Here is a 17,925-nt window from a genome sequence, read left to right on the forward strand (position 1 = left end):
CACCACACAGCACGCTGTATTCTCTACCTGTAACACCACACACAGCACTGTATTCTCTACCTGTAACACCAAAAAGCATGCTGTATTCTCTACCTGTAACACCACACAGCACACTGTATTCTCTACCTGTAACACCACACAGCACATTGTATTTTCTACCTGTTACACCACCCAGCACTCTGTATTCTCTACCTGTAACAACACACAGCACCCTGTATTCTCTACCTGTAACACCACACAGGACACTGTATTATCTACCTATAACACTACACAGCACCAGGAATGTCACGATACCAGAATTTTGAGTTTGATACTGATACCAGCTTTCTTATTTCGATATTCGATACCAATTCGATACTAAATAAAGCTTGAAAATAAATACGTAAAAATACAAAAATATGCGATATGCTTATTTATGTGACTTTTTGATCACTTTGTTACATTTTATAGTTTGGACAATTATGCATGCAATGGATCCCAAATACATGTATGTTCCTTTTTTCACTTAAAAAAAAAAAAAAAGAAAAAGGGATTATTAGAACCTTTATTATTATTATTTTTTAATTTTAAAAACACTTTTCTTTTACACTTTTTAATTCCCCTCTACCCTGCAGCATACCTCCCTGTGCTCAACAACTCCCAGCATACCTTCTCATGCAAAACTCCCAGCAAACCTTCCTATGCACTACAATTAACAGCATACCTTCTTATGGGGATTTGTAGTGCAAAAGAAGGTATGCTGGAATGTTGTGTCGGGAGTCTGCTGCTGCTGCACAACTGCAACTCTCAGCATACCTTCTTGTGCACTACAACTCCCAGCATACCTCCTTGTGCACTACAACCCCCAGCATACCTCTTTGTGCACTGTAGCTCCCCACAAAAAGGTATGCTGGGAGTTGTAGTGGACACGGAGGTATGCTGGGAATTGTAGTGCACAAGGAGGTATGCTGGGAATTGTTGTATCAGGAGGCTGCTAATGCACAACTGCAACTCCCAGCATACCTCCTTGTGCACTACAACCCCCAGCATACCTCTTTGTGCACTGCAGCTCCCCACAAAAAGGTATGCTGGGAGTTGTAGTGGACACAGAGGTATGCTGGGAATTGTAGTGCACAAGGAGGTATGCTGGGAATTGTTGTATCAGGAGGCTGCTAATGCACAACTGCAACTCCCAGCATACCTCCTTGTGCACTGCAACCCCCAGAATTCCTCTTTGTGCACAATGAGGTAAGCTGGGAGTTGCATTTGTGCAGCAGCAACCTCTTGACACAACAACTCCCAGCAGCATACCTTCTTGTGCACTACAACTCCCATCATATCTCCCTGTGCAGAAAGAGGTATGCTGGGAGTTGTAGTGCACAAGGAGGTATGCTGCTGGAAGTTGAAGTGCATCAGCAGCCTCCTGACACAACAACACCCAGCATCCCTCCTTGTGCACAACAACTCCGCACAAGAATGTATGCTGGGAGTTGTTGTGCCACTGTACCAGAGGGCCCCGGGGGAAGGGTGGTGGTGGGGGGAACTGGAGGGTGTGGGGGACCCCGCTGCACCAGTGGGTGCTGGAGGGTGGGGAACTGTCGTGTGCGGGGGACCCGCTGCAGCGGTAGGTCCTGGAGGGTGGCGAACTGCTGGGTGCGGGGGGACCCCACTGCACCAGCAGGTCCGGGGGAGGCGTGAGGAATGGATTGGGAATGGTTAAATGACTGCAGCCCAGGGTCGCGGGCTGAAGTCATTAGCAGTGGGAGCCGCTCCATATGCAGCAGACTCCTGCTGTATATGGACTTCTGCTATATATGGAGCAGCTTAGGAGGGGTTTAATGCCGCTGTCAGTTGTGACAGTGGCATTTACACAAATAGCCAGGACAAGCGATCGCTATGTGCCGTTATGTGCTGGGAGCGGAGGGTGTGCAGACAGAGGAGGTAACGGCACACAGAGAACATGTCCGACGCTCAGATAGCTGCCGGCCGTGTTCTCTGCACTTTCACAGCACGCTGTATTCTCTACCTGTAACACCACACAGCACACTGTATTCTCTACCTGTAACACCACACAGCACACTGTATTCTCTACCTGTAACACCACACAGCACACTGTATTCTCTACCTGTAACACTACACAGCACGCTGTATTCTCTACCTGTAACACCACACAGCACACTGTATTCTCTACCTGTAACACCACACAGGACACTGTATTATCTACCTGTAACACCAAACAGCACACTGTATTCTCTACCTGTAACAGCACACAGCACACTGTATTCTCTACCTGTAACACTACACAGCACACTGTATTCTCTACCTGTAACACCACACAGCATGCTGTATTCTCTACCTGTAACACCACACAACACGCTGTATTCTCTACCTGTAACACCACACAACACACTGTATTCTCTACCTGTAACACCACACAACACACTGTATTCTCTATCTGTAACACCACACAGCATGCTATTACTACCTGTAACACCACACAGCACGCTATTACTACCTGTAACACCACACATCACTGTAGAGAGCGCATACGCGCGGGGTCTATGGTGGACGTGTCCTGCTGAGCTCCGCACTCCCGCCCACCCACGGCCACCCACGGCAGCGATAATCAGCTGATACCTGCTCCGGTCCGGTCCCTTTCTTCCCCGCACGGCTCGGTGAAGGTCCCCGGAGTCGAATGGCATCCAGAACGGGGAAAAAGGCAAAATCGGCAGCCCCGACCACGCAGTCTCCTGCAGCACCACAGCAGCGCCGGCCCTCTCCGCCTCAGAAGCAGGGAGGCGCCATCTTGACCAGGCGCACGGGTCCTCCTGAGGCTCCCAGAACGGAGGTAACTGCAGCAAAGGGTCCCACAACACCCCCAAACCCCAGATCAACCAGCCCTGCTGATCTTTTTGAGGAACAGTCCTCCCAAGCCTCCTCATTAGATAAAGTAATGGCAGACATTGCGCTCAGCCAGTCCAGCAGTGACTTGGCTCTCAGCCAACACAGCCCCAGTCAGCCAGAAGGAGACATGCGGAGCATGGATGAGGGAGATACTGCTCCCGCTCCAGCAGTGCAATATTCCGCAGATAAGGTGCTACTATCCAGATTCTCCCTACTCTTACAACAGGAACTGGATAAGGCATGCTCCAAAATCACTGCTGATTTCAAAGTGGATTTTCAAGAATTGGGGTCCAGGCTTGATGCAATGGAGAATAAGATTGATTCTACTGTGGCCACTGTGAACAAACACTCATCCTGTATTGGGGAACTTTATGATCAGCTAGATGATGCCTATGCTAAAATTGAGGACCTTGAAAACAGGTCGAGGAGAGAGAATTTTTGTATCCGTGGCCTGCCAGAAACCGTGACTGATTTAGATGAGGCGGTCAAGGAACTGTTTCATGAACTTGTCCCGGATCTCCCGGACCGATATTATGATCTGGATAGGGTCCACAGGGCCCTCAATGCACCAAGATCTGATGGTTTGCCAAGAGACATAGTGGTAAAGCCTCATTATTACACCACTAAGGAAAAACTACTAAGAGCTGCTCGGGATATTCCTGATCTACAATTGCGAGACTGTCCAATACAAATCTATGCGGATCTTGCTCCTAGCACCATTCAAAAGCGCCGTACCTTGAAACCACTTCTGCAGATTTTACAAAAAAAGGAAATTCGCTACAGATGGGCTTTCCCTTTCCGTTTGTTTTTTACTTATAAGAATCGCCCACACAGCTTCACATCGCTTCGGGAGGGAGAGTCACTATTCATTTCTTTGGGCTTTCTTACAAAGGAACGACGTGGATCGCCGTCGAGATCACCTCAACCAGAGCCACCGGATTGGCAGAGGAAACCCCCGCTGTCTCCTTTATGGAAGGATCGCACCCATACATCCTCACAGCGCTGAACTTAGAGGGGACTGCCTACATTTTTGATAGCCTTCCTGTCCTGATATTGTTTGTCTAGACCTTTGTTGTGCCTTTTAACCGTGCCTTCTTTTCACAGGTTGTTTGAATAAGTCATGTTGGTCGGGACTTAGACTACCTAGTGCTGCTCTGGGTTGGTGGGTTTATGCCTTTGTGCTCTCACTGATCTCCGGAGCTCGCCTGTCTAAATATGGGCTGGCGATCTCTTGAGGTCCTGATGAAGGGGCTTTGGCCCCTCCAGGGTTATTCTGATTTCTTTCTTCTCCCTTTTTCTTTGATTCTTTGTTTTCACTTGTCCTGTCTCCTCTCTCCCCCCTTTTTCTTTTCCCTCCCCCTGTCCCTCCTCATGGTACTGTCTAGCGGTTCCTTAACCGGGGAAAATGTCATCCCTTAGATCCCACATCAAAATTGTCTCACATAATGTTCAAGGTCTGAATAGTCCTACTAAGCGGAAAAAAGCATTTCAATTGTACCATTCTATGAAAGCTGACGTGGTCTTTTTACAAGAGCTCCATTTTTCTGTTAATTCTGCTCCTAAGTTTATGCATAAACATTTTCCTGTGTTTCATTTAGCTCTTGCAGGTGAAAAGAAGAAAGGAGTGGGCATCTTTTTTTCCAAATCGGTTGATTTCACACTGACATCCACGCACGGTGATCCAGATGGTCGCTATCTCTTGCTAATGGGCACGTTACAAGGTTCCCCTATCTCCTTTCTCTCATATTATGCCCCTAATTCTGGGCAGGTATCATTCTTTCAATCTATGTTTCATTCCTTAGCGCCTCATTTTGTGGGTCCTTTAATTTGTGGTGGAGACTCGAATCTGGCTTTGGACACCTCTTTAGATAAACAACCGGGAGGGGTCCCCAAACCCAGATCTCCTTCTAAACAAGGCCTGTTGGCTAAATTGTGGTGTTCTCAGGATTTGATTGATGCTTGGCGGACAGCAAACCCTACAACCAAGGATTACTCCTACTTTTCTGTAGCCCATTCCTCCTATTCCCGTATTGATCATATTCTCTTATCCTCGCAACTCTTGTTCAATCTGACCAGGGCATCTATTACTCCTGTTCCGTGGTCTGATCACGACCCCGTTTCAGTGATGTTAGATTCCTTCTGGATTGTTTCGAATTTTTTACCCTGAAGATTGAATGAGACTTTGTTGACCAACCCAATCTCACAGGCTGAGATTCTCTCAAGTCTGCAAGACTATTTTAAACATAACTCGCCCCTGGATACCTCTCCTGCTGTTAACTGGGAAGCTCACAAGGCCACCATTAGGGTTACCCTTATGAAATTAGCTTCCAAAATTAAGAAGGAACGGGAATCCACATTGAAACTAAAATCGGTAGAATATGAGAAATTGGTAGCTTTGCATAAACGCAACCCAGATCAGGGTCTCTTAGCTAAAGTAGAGTTAGCCAGGACAGAACTGAACTTATGTCTGACCGCTGTAGCAGAAAGGAGTCTGAGGTGGACCCAATATAAATTCTTTAGTCAAGGGGACAAACCTGGGTCCCTATTAGCAAGACGCTTAACCCCTAAATTCCGCCACGTGACAATCCCGAAACTAAAGCTCTCCGACGGTACTACATCTCAACATCCTCGGAAAGTTTTAGATGCTTTCTATGATTATTATGCCAAGCTGTATAAGCGAGATAGGGTTTTCCAGGAAAAGGAGGCGGAGGCCTTGTTTAAAGATGTGACTTTGACAACGCTTTCCACTGAACATAGGGACTTAATGGACGACCCTGTGTCCTTGGAAGAAGTGAAGATAGCTATTAAAACTCTTAAACAAGGTTCGGCGCCCGGACCTCATGGGTTCTCCAGCTTCTATTTTAAGAAATTTATAGACATAGTGGCTCCCCATTTAGTGTCATTGTTTAATTATTTGAGAGATGGGTCGGCTATTTGCCCTGAATCGCTTAATGCCTTTATTTCAGTAATTCCCAAACCAGACAAGGACCATTTATTGTGTGACAATTATAGACCCATCTCGTTAATTAATGTGGATGTTAAAATTCTTACAAAAATAATGGCCACTCGCCTGAATTCCTTTATAGAGCATTATATCCACCCTGACCAGGTAGGGTTTGTCCCTAACCGACAGGTAGCGGATCAGACTCGCAGGGTGATGGACTTAATCTCCTTGGTACAGTCGCAATGTAACCTCCACTAAACAAGGCTTATGCTTATCTTTAGATCTGCATAAAGCTTTTGACTCCCTCAACTGGGACTATTTATTTTATGTTTTGAGTAAGTGGGGTTTTGGTCCTAAATTTCTCACAGTCTTGCGTAGTCTGTACTCGTGTCCTTCAGCTAAAGTGAATATAAGAGGTCACCTCTCCCCCCTATCGGGATCGAACGTGGGACAAGGCAGGGCTGCCCCTTATCTCCGGCCTTGTTTATATTAGCTATTGAGCCGTTGGCCCATCTGATCAGAGCTCATGGAAGCATTAAAGGTATTGAGGTCAATGGTCAACAGCATAAATGTGCACTTTATGCGGATTATATCCTATTATTGCTTAGCTCTCCCTTGACCTCTCTCCCTAATGTTTATCATCTTCTGGATAAATTCTCCAGAGTCTCTGGCCTAGATATTAATCATAGTAAATCTGAGATTCTAAATATTAATATTCCCCAACCTGCTGCGAAATTGATTAAATTGAACTTTGACCTCCGCTGGAAGGATGATAGGCTTAGCTATCTAGGGATCTCCCTTACCCCCTCTCTATCATCCCTATTTTTGCATAACTTTAAGCCACTAAGGAGGAAGCTATTGACCGATTTACAACATTGGTCGACCCTGAACCTATCATGGCTTGGGCGCATTGCCGAAATAAAAATGACTTGGCTGCCCAAAATTCTTTATATTTTTCGTACAGTTCCTATAGATGTCCCGATCCCTTTCCTGCGGGGTCTACAAAAGGATATTCTTACGTTTGTTTGGGGCCCTCGTCGCTGTAGGGTGGCCCAACGCACCCTTTATACTAACCGTAATAATGGAGGCCTTGGTTTACCTAACCTGGTTAAATATTACTATGCTGCCCGCCTATCACCAATCGTTTCTTTGCACCGGACCTTTGCTCGCCCAGGCTGGCTTGATATTGAGCAATATGCTTGCCCTTGTGTTCCTATAGACCTGCTGCCCTGGATCCTCATGCGAAAACGACCCACTATTTTGTGCCCACTCTTTTCTTCGAATTTGGCCCTTTGGGACCGTGTTAGCCGTTCTTTTGGATTGACCTCAGAGCATACTCCAGCTCCTCCTTTGCCCGCCAATCCCAACTTTGAGCCGGGGCGTCGTCCTGCGGCCTTTAACCTCTTAAGGACATAGGACGTATGCGTACGTCATATGTCCTCACTTGCACTTCAAAGCGGGGCCGCGCGGCGGCCCCGCTTTGAAGTGCCGCGATCCCGGGTGCCGCGAGTAGCCCGGGACCGCTGCTATTAGCGGGCACGGTCTGATCGCCGTGCCCGCTAATTAGCTAATCGGAGGCAGCTGTCAAAGTTGACAGCTGCCTCCGATTACCGGAGGCAACGTTTCCCTGGGGTCTAGTGGGGGAGATCGCTCCTCCGGGACCTTGTCCCGGAGGAGCGATCTCCGTTACTGATGCCGGCCGGGGACGCGTCCAAGATGGCGCCGTCCTCGGCTCGGCACTCGTTCGTTTTCGGCTGCAGCAGCCGAAAGCAAACGAGTGCCGATCTCATGGATCTCTGCAGCATATCTATGCTGCAGAGATCTGAATGAGAGATCCAAGTGTAAATACTAGAAGCCCCAGGGGGGCTTCTAGTATATGTGTAAAAAAAATAAATAAAGTGTTGTTAATAGTAAAAAGCCTCCTCCCCTAATAAAAGTCTGAATCACCCCCCTTTTCCCAGGTTTTAAATAAAAGTAAACAAATAAATAAATAAATAAACATATTTAGTATCGCCGCGCGCGTAATCGCCCGAACTATTAATTAATCACATTCCTGATCTTGCACGGTAAACGGCGTCAGCGCAAAAAAATCCCAAAGTGCAAAATTGCGCATTTTTGGTTGTATCAAATCCAGAAAAAATGTAATAAAAAACGATCAAAAAGTAGTATATGCGCAATCAAGGTACCGATAGAAAGAACACATCATGGCGCAAAAACTGACACCTCACACAGCCCCATAGACCAAAGGATAAAAGCGCTATAAGCCTGGGAATGGAGCGATTTTAAGGAACGTATATTTGTTAACAATGGTTTGAATTTTTTACAGGCCATCCGATACAATATAAGTTATACATGTTATATATCATAGTAATCGTAACGACTTGAGGAACATGCATAACAAGTCAGTTTTACCATAGGACGGACGGCGTAAATGCAAAATTCCCCGAAATCAAAACAAATTCGTTTTTTTTTTCAATTTCACAGCGCAAATGATTTTTTTCCGGTTTTGCAGCATATGTTATGGAAAAATAATGCCTGTCATTGCAAAGTACAATTGGTTTCGCAAAAAATAAGCGCTCATATACGTCTCTAGGTGAAAAAATGCAAGCGCTATGGACTTTTAAACTTAAAATGGAATAAGCAAAAGCGCAAAAACGAAAATAGGCTTTGACCTTACATAGTTACAAAGTTACATAGTTAATACGGTTGAAAAAAGACACATGTCCATCAAGTTCAACCAAGGAGGGGATGGATACAGGGAAGGGGGAGGGGTGATAGGTTCTATACATATGTATTTATATTATTTTGGTCTAAGAACTTGTCTAGCCCTGTTTTGAAGCCCTCTACTGTTTTTGCTGTGACCAGATCCTGGGGTAGACTGTTCCACAGATTCACAGTTCTCATGGTAAATAAGGCTTGTCGCCTCCGGAGATTGAACCTTTTTTTCTCCAGACGGAGGCAGTGCCCCCTTGTCCTTTGAGGGGGTTTTACCTGGAACATCTTTTCCCCATATGTCTTGTAGGGGCCATTTATATATTTAAATAAGTTAATCATATCTCCCCTTAAACGTCTCTTCTCCAGACTAAACAAATGTAATTCTTTTAATCTCTCCTCATAACTAAGATGCTCCATTCCCCTTATTAGTTTAGTTGCCCGTCTTTGTACCCTCTCCAGCTCTAGAACATCCTTTTTATGAATCGGGTTCCAAAACTGGACGGCATACTCCAGATGAGGCCGCACCAAAGTTTTATAAAGCGGTAATATTATATCCCTGTCCCGAGAGTCCATGCCTGTTTTAATGCATGACAATATCCTGCTGGCCTTAGAAGCAGCTGACTGACATTGTGTGCTGTTCTGTAGTCTATTATCTACAAGTACACCCAGATCCTTCTCTATCAGCGACTCTCCCAGAGTAACTCCCCCCAGGACATATGATGCATGTGGGTTATTAGTACCCAGGTGCATAACTTTACATTTATCCACATTGAACCTCATTTGCCAAGTGGACGCCCAAACACTCAGTGTGTCTAAGTCATCCTGTAACATCTGCACATCCTCCATAGACTGTACTGTACTACAAAGCTTGGTGTCATCTGCAAAGATAGAAACATTGCTGTTAATTCCATTCTCAATATCATTAATAAACAAGTTAAACAGAAGAGGGCCCAGTACTGACCCTTGGGGTACACCACTTATTACCGGGGACCATTCGGAGTAGGAATCATTGACCACCACTCTCTGGGTACGATTATTAAGCCAGTTTTCAATCCAGTTACACATTAACCCATAGCTGCACCAGGACGTTATTGAACGTCCTCGTGCCGCTATGGGAGTTCAGAGGGGGGTCGCGCGGCGACCACCCTCTGAACTGCCGCGATCCCGGGTGCCGCGAGTAGCCCGGGCTCGCGGCTATTAGCGGGCACGGTCCGATCGCCGTGCCCGCTAATTAAGTACTTAGAAGCAGCTGTCAAAGTTGACAGCTGCTTCTAAATACTTGCTGTTATACATGCCTGGTGGTCTAGTGGGGGGATCGCCCCCCTGCGGCGCGATTGCGGGGGGGCGATCCCCGCATCCATCCCAGGCCGGGGTCTGCTCCGTAATGGCGCTGATCCCGGCTCGGCATTCTATTGCTTTTGGCTGCAGCAGCCAAAAGTAATAGAACACCGATCTCATGGATTCATGCAGTATAACTATACTGCATGGATCTCTATGAGAGATCAGAGTGCATATACTAGAAGTCCCCCAGGGGGGCTTCTAATATATGTGTAAAGTAAAAGAAAAATGTATTTTTAATAACACAAAATCCCCTCCCCTAATAAAAGTCCCCTTTCCCCATTTTATAAATAAAAATAAATAAATTAATTAATAAACAAACATGTTTGCTATCGCCGCGTGCGTAATCGCCTGAACTATTAATTAATCACATTCCTGATCTCACACGGTAAACGGCGTCAGCACAAAAAAATCCCAAAGTGCAAAATTGCGCATTTTTGGTCGCATCAAATCCAGAATAATTGTAATAAAAAGCGATCAAAAAGTCATATATGCGCAATCAAGGTACCGATAGAAAGATCATATCATGGCGCAAAAAATGACACCGCACACAGACCCATAGACCAAAGGATAAAAGCGCTATAACCCTGGGAATGGAGCGATTTTAAGGAACATATATTTTCTTTAAAAGGTTTTAATTTTTTACAAGCCATCAAATCAAATAAAAGTTATACATGTTACATATCGTTGTAATCGTAACAACTTAAGGAACATATATAACGAGTCAGTTTTACCCCAGGGCGAACATAGTAAAAACAACCACCCCCCAAATAAAAAAAAAACATTTTTTTTTTCAATTTCACCACACATATAATTTTTTTCTGGTTTCCCGGCACATTTTAGGCAAAAATTACATCTGCCTTAGCAAAGTACAATTAGTTGCGCAAAAAATAAGGGCTCATTTGGGTCTTTAGGTGGAAAAATGCAGGCGCTATGGCCTTATATACACGAGGAGGGAAAAACGAAAACGCAAAAATGAAAACTGGCTGTGTCCCCTAAGGGTTAAATTTTCCAAACCGATAGACTTTAACTTACCCATCAGACGTCCATGAGGAACTGTGCCAAACGCTTTTGCAAAATCCAGGTACACTATATCCACAGCCGCGCCGCCATCCAGGCTTCTACTTACCTCTTCATAGAAACATATTAGGTTGGTTTGACAGCTTCTGTCCTTAGTAAAACCATGCTGGTTATCACTTATAATACTATTAGCCACTACATATTCCTGGATGTAGTCCCTTATAAGCCCCTCAAATAGTTTCCCCACAATGGACGTTAAGCTTACGGGTCCATAGTTACCTGGGGAAGTTCGAGAGCCCTTTTTGAAGATCGGCATTACATTTGCCTTACGCCAGTCCCTCGGCACAATACCAGTAAGCAAAGAATCACGGAATATTTCATACAAGGGTAGTGAAATTACAGAACTGAGTTCCCTAAGAACTCTGGGGTGCAATCCATCAGGCCCTGGAGCTTTGGTTACATTGAGTTTGTTTAATTTATCTTGGACCATATCTATAGTAAACCAGTTCAGTACATTACATGTGTTAGCAGCACTGGCCCCACCCACCTCAGTACTGGCCCCACCCACCACAGCTCCATCCTCTTTTGTATATACAGAACTGAAGAACCCATTAAGTAACTCAGCTTTCTCCTGATCCCCAGTTATTAATTCCCCGTCGCCATTATTTAGGGGTCCTACATGCTCTGACCTTGGTTTTTTTGCATTAATATATTTGAAGAATTTTTTGGGGTTTCTTTTGCTTTCTATAGCTACCTGCCTTTCATTGTGGATTTTTGCTGCTTTTATTACATTTTTACAGGTTTTGTTGACTTCTTTGTAATGTTTAAAGGCTACAGCTGACCCCTCTGATTTATATTTTTTGAATGCCCCTTTTTTCTCATTTATAGCCCTTCTAACCTCGGTTGTAAGCCATGTGGGATTGGATTTTAACCGTTTATATTTGTTACCCATAGGAATATATTTGGCAGTACAGTTATTTAATGTGGATTTGAAGATTTCCCATTTATTAGCTGTATCCTTATGTGACAGCAGCCGCTCCCAGTCTATGCCCTGAAGTTCTGCCCTTAACCCAGGAAAATTGGCCCTTTTAAAATTAAGAGTTTTTGCCCTCCCAACATGTTTTTCTTTTCTACACTTTAAGCTAAAAGTCACTATATTGTGGTCACTATTCCCCAGGTGTTCATGGACAGTGACATCCCCAACCAGCTCAGCGTTGTTAGAAATAACCAGATCCAACAAGGCATCACTTCTAGTTGGCTCCTCCACAAACTGGCCCAGAAAATTATCCTGCAGGAGGTTAAGAAATTCCCTCCCCTTTGTGGTTTTAGCTGAACCGTGACCCCAATCTATATCTGGGTAGTTGAGGTCCCCCATTATCACTACTGTCCCCTCCCGGGCAGCCCGCTCTATTTGTCTTTCAACTGGCCATCTACCTCCTCAGTAATGTTGGGGGGTCTATAGATTACACCAAGAATAATTTTTTCCCTCTTTTCCTCCTTCTGTAGTTCTACCCACAATGATTCCACATCATCACAGTCATCGCCCACTATTGCATCTTTTACACTCACTTTAATATCATTTCTGACATACAGACATACTCCTCCTCCCCTTCTGCCCACCCGGTCCCTTCTGAACAACGTAAATCCCTGAATATTGACAGCCCAGTCATGTGAGGAGTCCAGCCATGTCTCAGTCACACCAACCACATCAATGGACTCCACCAGAACCAAGGCCTCTAGCTCCCCCATCTTGCTGGCTAGACTTCTGGAATTAGTAACCATACACTTTATATTACCATCGAGTTTAACGGCTTCATTATAAGAAATGGGATATATTACTGTGCTGTGGCTACAATCATCCTCACTGTTCATCCGCAACATATGGATCTCCCTATGCACTGTTTTTATCCTCCCCCCACAGGACCCTTCTCCTCCCTCCTCATTGTTCTGTCCCCTCTCTAACCTATCTGCCACTACATTACACACTACATTGTCCTCCCTCCACATCCCTAGTTTAAAAACCCCTCCACCCCTTCTAGGATTCTCTCCCCCAGCACAGCGGACCCCCTTCCATTAAGGTGCAAATTATTAAGGGGTTAAGGGGAGATATGATTAATTTATTTAAATATATAAATGGCGAAATATGGGGAAAAGATGTTTTAGGTAAAACCCCCTCAAAGGACAAGAGGGCATTGCCTCCGCCTCAAGAAAAAAAGGTTCAATCTCCGGAGGCGACAAGCCTTCGTTACCATGAGAACTGTGAATCTGTAGAACAGTCTGCCCCAGGATCTGGTCACAACAAAAACAATAGAGGGCTTCAAAACAGGGCTAGACAAGTTCTTAGACCAAGCTAATAAAAATACATATGTATAGAACCTATCACCCCTCCCCCTTCCCTGTATCCATCCCCACTTTGGTTAAACTTGTGGACATGTGTCTTTCTTCAACCGTATTAACTATGTAACTATGTAATTATATAAAGCCCCCCTGTGTGCTGCCCTTAGTTATATATAGCCCCCCTGTATGCTGCCCCAATTATATATAGCCCTCCTGTGTGCTGCCCCCTGTGTGCTGCCCCCAGTTATATATAGACCCCCTGTGTGCTGCCCCAATTATATATAGACCCCCTGTGTTGCCTCCAGTAGTATTTAGACCCCCTGTGTGCTCCCTAACCCTTTCCATATAGCAGTAATCCTCCAAAACAATCTAACCAATAAAAAAAACAAAAAAAAAAACACTTATACTCATCTGGAGCGAGCATCTTCAGTGCACCCACACACCCCTGACCCTGCAAAACATTGCATAACAGTGCACCCACACACCCCTTACCCTGCAGAACATCGCATAACAGTGCACCCACACACTCCTGACCTTGCCGAACATCGCATAACATTGCACCCACACACCCCTCACCCTGCAGAACATCGCACCCACACACCCCTCACCCTGCAGAACATCGCATAACAGTGCACCCACACACCCCTGACCCTGCAGAACATCACATAACAGTGCACCCACACACTCCTGACCCTGCAAAACATCGCATAACAGTGCACCCACACACCCCTCACCCTGCAGAACATCGCATAACAGTGCACCCACACACCCCTGACCCTGCAGAACATCACATAACAGTGCACCCACACACTCCTGACCCTGCAGAATATCGCACCCACGCATCCCTGACCCTGCAGAATATCGCACCCACACACCCCTGACCCTGAAGAACATTGCCCTCAATGTCACTTACCTCCTGCTGATCTTATACCCTGCACTCACTATACTGCTGCCTCATAAACAGCCCGGGAAACCAGCTGCCTCATAGAAAGCCTAGCAGAGGTATATAAGAAACAAACATTATCATCACAGAATGACTATCACCAGTACCACAACATAGCCAATACCACCATACCATTACCAACTTTTACCCAGCTCTTTGAGCATGAGAGTGGCATCACAGGGGTAATTGGTGGGACTTAGAACCAGAGTCCTGCATTTGGCTATATGCGCTTATCAGGAGGGCATGCAGCTAAAAGGAGAGATGCAGTGCCCAGAGGCCAAGTGGGCCCTTCCAGGAGCAGGGGCCCCAGCACTTGCCCAGGTGCAGTAACCTGCTGCAGGGGGTGACTGTTGGGGCAGAAGTCCTGTCAGCTGTTTGTCAGTTGGAGAGCCTCTGATGCAGGGTGGACCTGGCCTTCTATATACTACTTATAATAAATAACATCAGTTAAAAGTTAAAAAGATCAAAAAACATAAAAACAAAAACAACTAATAATGATGATAAAATAAATAATAATAATAATAATAATAATAATAATAATAATAATAATAATAATAATGCTACATAACAATTATTTATTATTTTGTTAAAAATAATTATTATAGCAACATAATGCTGTCGCCAACAGCAGTGCTGCTGTGTTAGAGGACCAGAACTATGAGTAGGCACAGAACGAATGCTCTTTTACTACAAGCTATACAGTCATGCCGGAAATGTAGAAGATATACGGTACCAGGAAGTGAGTGCAATGTGACAGAGGAGTGTAGAAGCGAAGCAGCTGAGTGGAGGGTGCACGTGTTATGCCGGCTACAGGTACACTCGTCTGCGTATACATTATAGAGCAGGTCATCGTGACTGATGAGTAGGCATGAAGAAGACATGAATGTGGAAGGACAGCTGGGACAGTGCAGCATATAGCGGTCCTAGTCTAATCACTATGTTGTATGCACGTGTTTATATGTTAGTACACAAAGCTGCTTGTATTTATTCACACCTGGCTGCTTTATACTCAGGGCTGTTTATTGCTCAGATGGCAGATTTGTAGGGGTGGCCATATATTATACTACCCTGCTACCCTCCACTGACTTCATTAACCCCATGATCTGCAAATAATAGCAGGACACAGAGAATGCAGGGAGGTCAGGAGTGCAAACACTTTGCTTCAGACATCACTACAATGCAAGTGATTTATATGGTGCACAAGGTATAATGGTAGTATCAGCATGAATAAGATCACAATGAGCGGTCACTGTGCATTGAAGAATTGTATACACACACGAGCTTTTCTGTCTTGTCTTCACCAAGGATGGAAGGGATTGCAGGAACAGGGTGATTTATGGTGGAGCTGGATTGTGTATGCCCTTATTATTATTATTAGCTGCAGATTTTCAGCACACATTCCTTACTGATGATTTTTCATAGGCTCAGGTGGGGGGCGCCATTTTATGTTTTGTCTTAGGCAGCAGAAAACCTAGAATTGTGACATTTAAGTTTAAAGGCCGTATAACGCGTAGCTATTATCGTTCAAAGATTCGCTAGCGATTTCTGAGGTTGTTACATTCACTGATTATTGTTAGGAACAATCGTTTTTATGTCGTTATATAGTCGTTAAGCGTTCCTCAGGACAGCCCACATAACATGTTTTATCGGCGAATGACTTATTACACAAACAGATATGCAAACATGTCGAAAGACAAAAGTAAACGATTTTTCATTCATCGTTTCATCATTGAGTGTTATTACACGGACAGATAATCATTCATTTCTATTGTTTTTGTGATTTTTTTTTAAACAATAGTTGTTCCATGTAATAGGGCCTTAAAGTGACTGTACCACCAGGCCCAGGCTGAAGCACTGGAGGCGGCGGGCCGACCAACCCTTAGTGGGAGGAAACCCTAGCCCCTCTATGATAGGGTTCTATTGATTCTAATGGAGTCACGTCATGGAGGGGCTGGGGTTTCTTCCCACTAAGTGTGGGTCGGTCCGCCTCCAGTGTTTCTGCCTGGACCTGGTGGTACAGTCACTTTAAGTGACAGGAGCGTGACTGTGGAGGTCCTGAAAGTTTTCCATAACTGCTAAAAAACTAAAGGTAAAATACTTACCTTTCATGCAGTCTGAACTTCAGTCTGGTTCAATGGGTCTGGTACAGGCTGGCTGTATAAAACGATTGCAGATAACACTGATCAATGCTATGCTATGGCACAGGATTGATGAGTGTATGCCATCCAATGATTGTCCCCCAAGGGGACATAAAAAATGTTTAAAATAAAAAAAAATGTCAAAACCCCTCCCCCAATAAAAGTTTAAATTACCCCCCTTTCCCATTTTATAAATAAAATATGTAAAAATAATAAAGTAAATAAACATATTTTATATTTTAGCCCGCCCAATTGTCCGATCTATTAAAATATAACAATATTGTGCTGCCACAGAGAACGGTGTAAGAGAAAATCAGTAAAATGCCAGGATTGGTGATTAAAAAAATCTAAAAAAAAAAAAAGTTATAGAAAGTGATCAGTACATCACATCTATACAAATATGGTACTAATTAGAGATGAGCGAACCTGATCGTTCGGCATTTGATTAGTGGGGGGCTGCTGAAGTTGGATAAAGCTTAAGGGTACAAACACACACGGCATATACGCTGCGTATTTACTGCTGTGATACGCAGCAAATACTCAGCAGATACGCAGCAGATTAGATCTAAATAACTGAACACAGCATCGTATCTGCGGCGTATACGCTGTGTGTGTTTGTACCCTTGTTGTCTGGAAAACATGGATACAGCCAATGACTATATCCATGTTTTCCACATAGCCTTAGGGCTTTATCCAACTTCAGCAGCCATCGCTAATTAAATGCCAAACGATCGGGATCGGATCGACTCGAGCATGCTCTAGGTTCGCTCATCTCTAGTACTAATAAATATTAGATCATCATCATGGCGCAGAAAAAGGACACCCCATACAGCCTCATAGGTAAAAAATAAATCTGTTATAGGGCCATTTTAGTCATACCTATTTGCAAGAAAAAAATGTTTACTGTTAAAAAATAGTAAAACATTAGAAAAGTGGGCTCTTACCCGGCAGCCAGGGTGACAGGTCCTCTTTAAGGGGTTAAAGTGATTGTACCACCAGGCCCAGGCTGAAGCGCTGGAGGCGGGCCGACCCACCCTTAGTGGGAGGAAACCCCCGCCCCTCTATGATAGGGTTCCATTGATTCTAATATCATGTCATGGAGGGGATGGAGTTTCTTCCCATTAGGAGTGGGTCGGCCCGCCTCCAGTGCTTCAGCCTGGGCCTGGTGGTACAGTCACTTTAAGATGAGTGCTCAAAATTTACACCCAGTTGACTTGACAACAACAAATTTAAAAAAAGCAGAAAAACTGCTGTATTCACTGTCATTGCACAGCTGCAGCTGCAGCAATCATAGTGGCCTGTGTCTGCTGTGCTTCACTTTTAGTGCAGGGGTTGGCATGAGACGTTGCTGCTGAAACAGGACAATGGTGCTGAAGTGTCTTTTGTCCAACCAACAACAGAAAGTGAACCGTAGCCGAGACATGGGGAGCCAGAACAGTGAGTACAGTGTTTTGTTTCTTTTTTGTAGACAACCCTTTAAAAATTGGTGAAGAGGACACGTAGGCTTCCTTCACATATAGTTTTTGTGTGGAATTTTAGTATTAGTGGTGTAAAAAAAAAAGTAGCTTAAACATTTTTTTGTTTTTTTATTAGACATTTTTTTTCCT

The 17,925-nt window shown here is 44.6% G+C and overlaps 1 protein-coding gene across 2 annotated transcripts in view; it reads left to right on the forward strand.

Annotated features, from left to right (window-relative positions):
- Positions 1-14,913: 14,913 nt before the first annotated feature.
- TPK1 (thiamin pyrophosphokinase 1) overlaps positions 14,914-17,925 on the forward strand; it is a 429,239-nt gene continuing 426,227 nt past the window's right edge. For both annotated transcript variants that reach the window (XM_069958392.1, XM_069958393.1), the window contains exon 1: positions 14,914-14,993. The gene's annotated coding sequence lies outside the window, so the exon portion shown is untranslated. The remainder of the gene's footprint in view (positions 14,994-17,925) is intronic.

Source organism: Dendropsophus ebraccatus, chromosome 2 (genome assembly GCF_027789765.1).
Source record: "Dendropsophus ebraccatus isolate aDenEbr1 chromosome 2, aDenEbr1.pat, whole genome shotgun sequence".
In the NCBI taxonomy this organism is placed as follows: domain Eukaryota; kingdom Metazoa; phylum Chordata; class Amphibia; order Anura; family Hylidae; genus Dendropsophus; species Dendropsophus ebraccatus.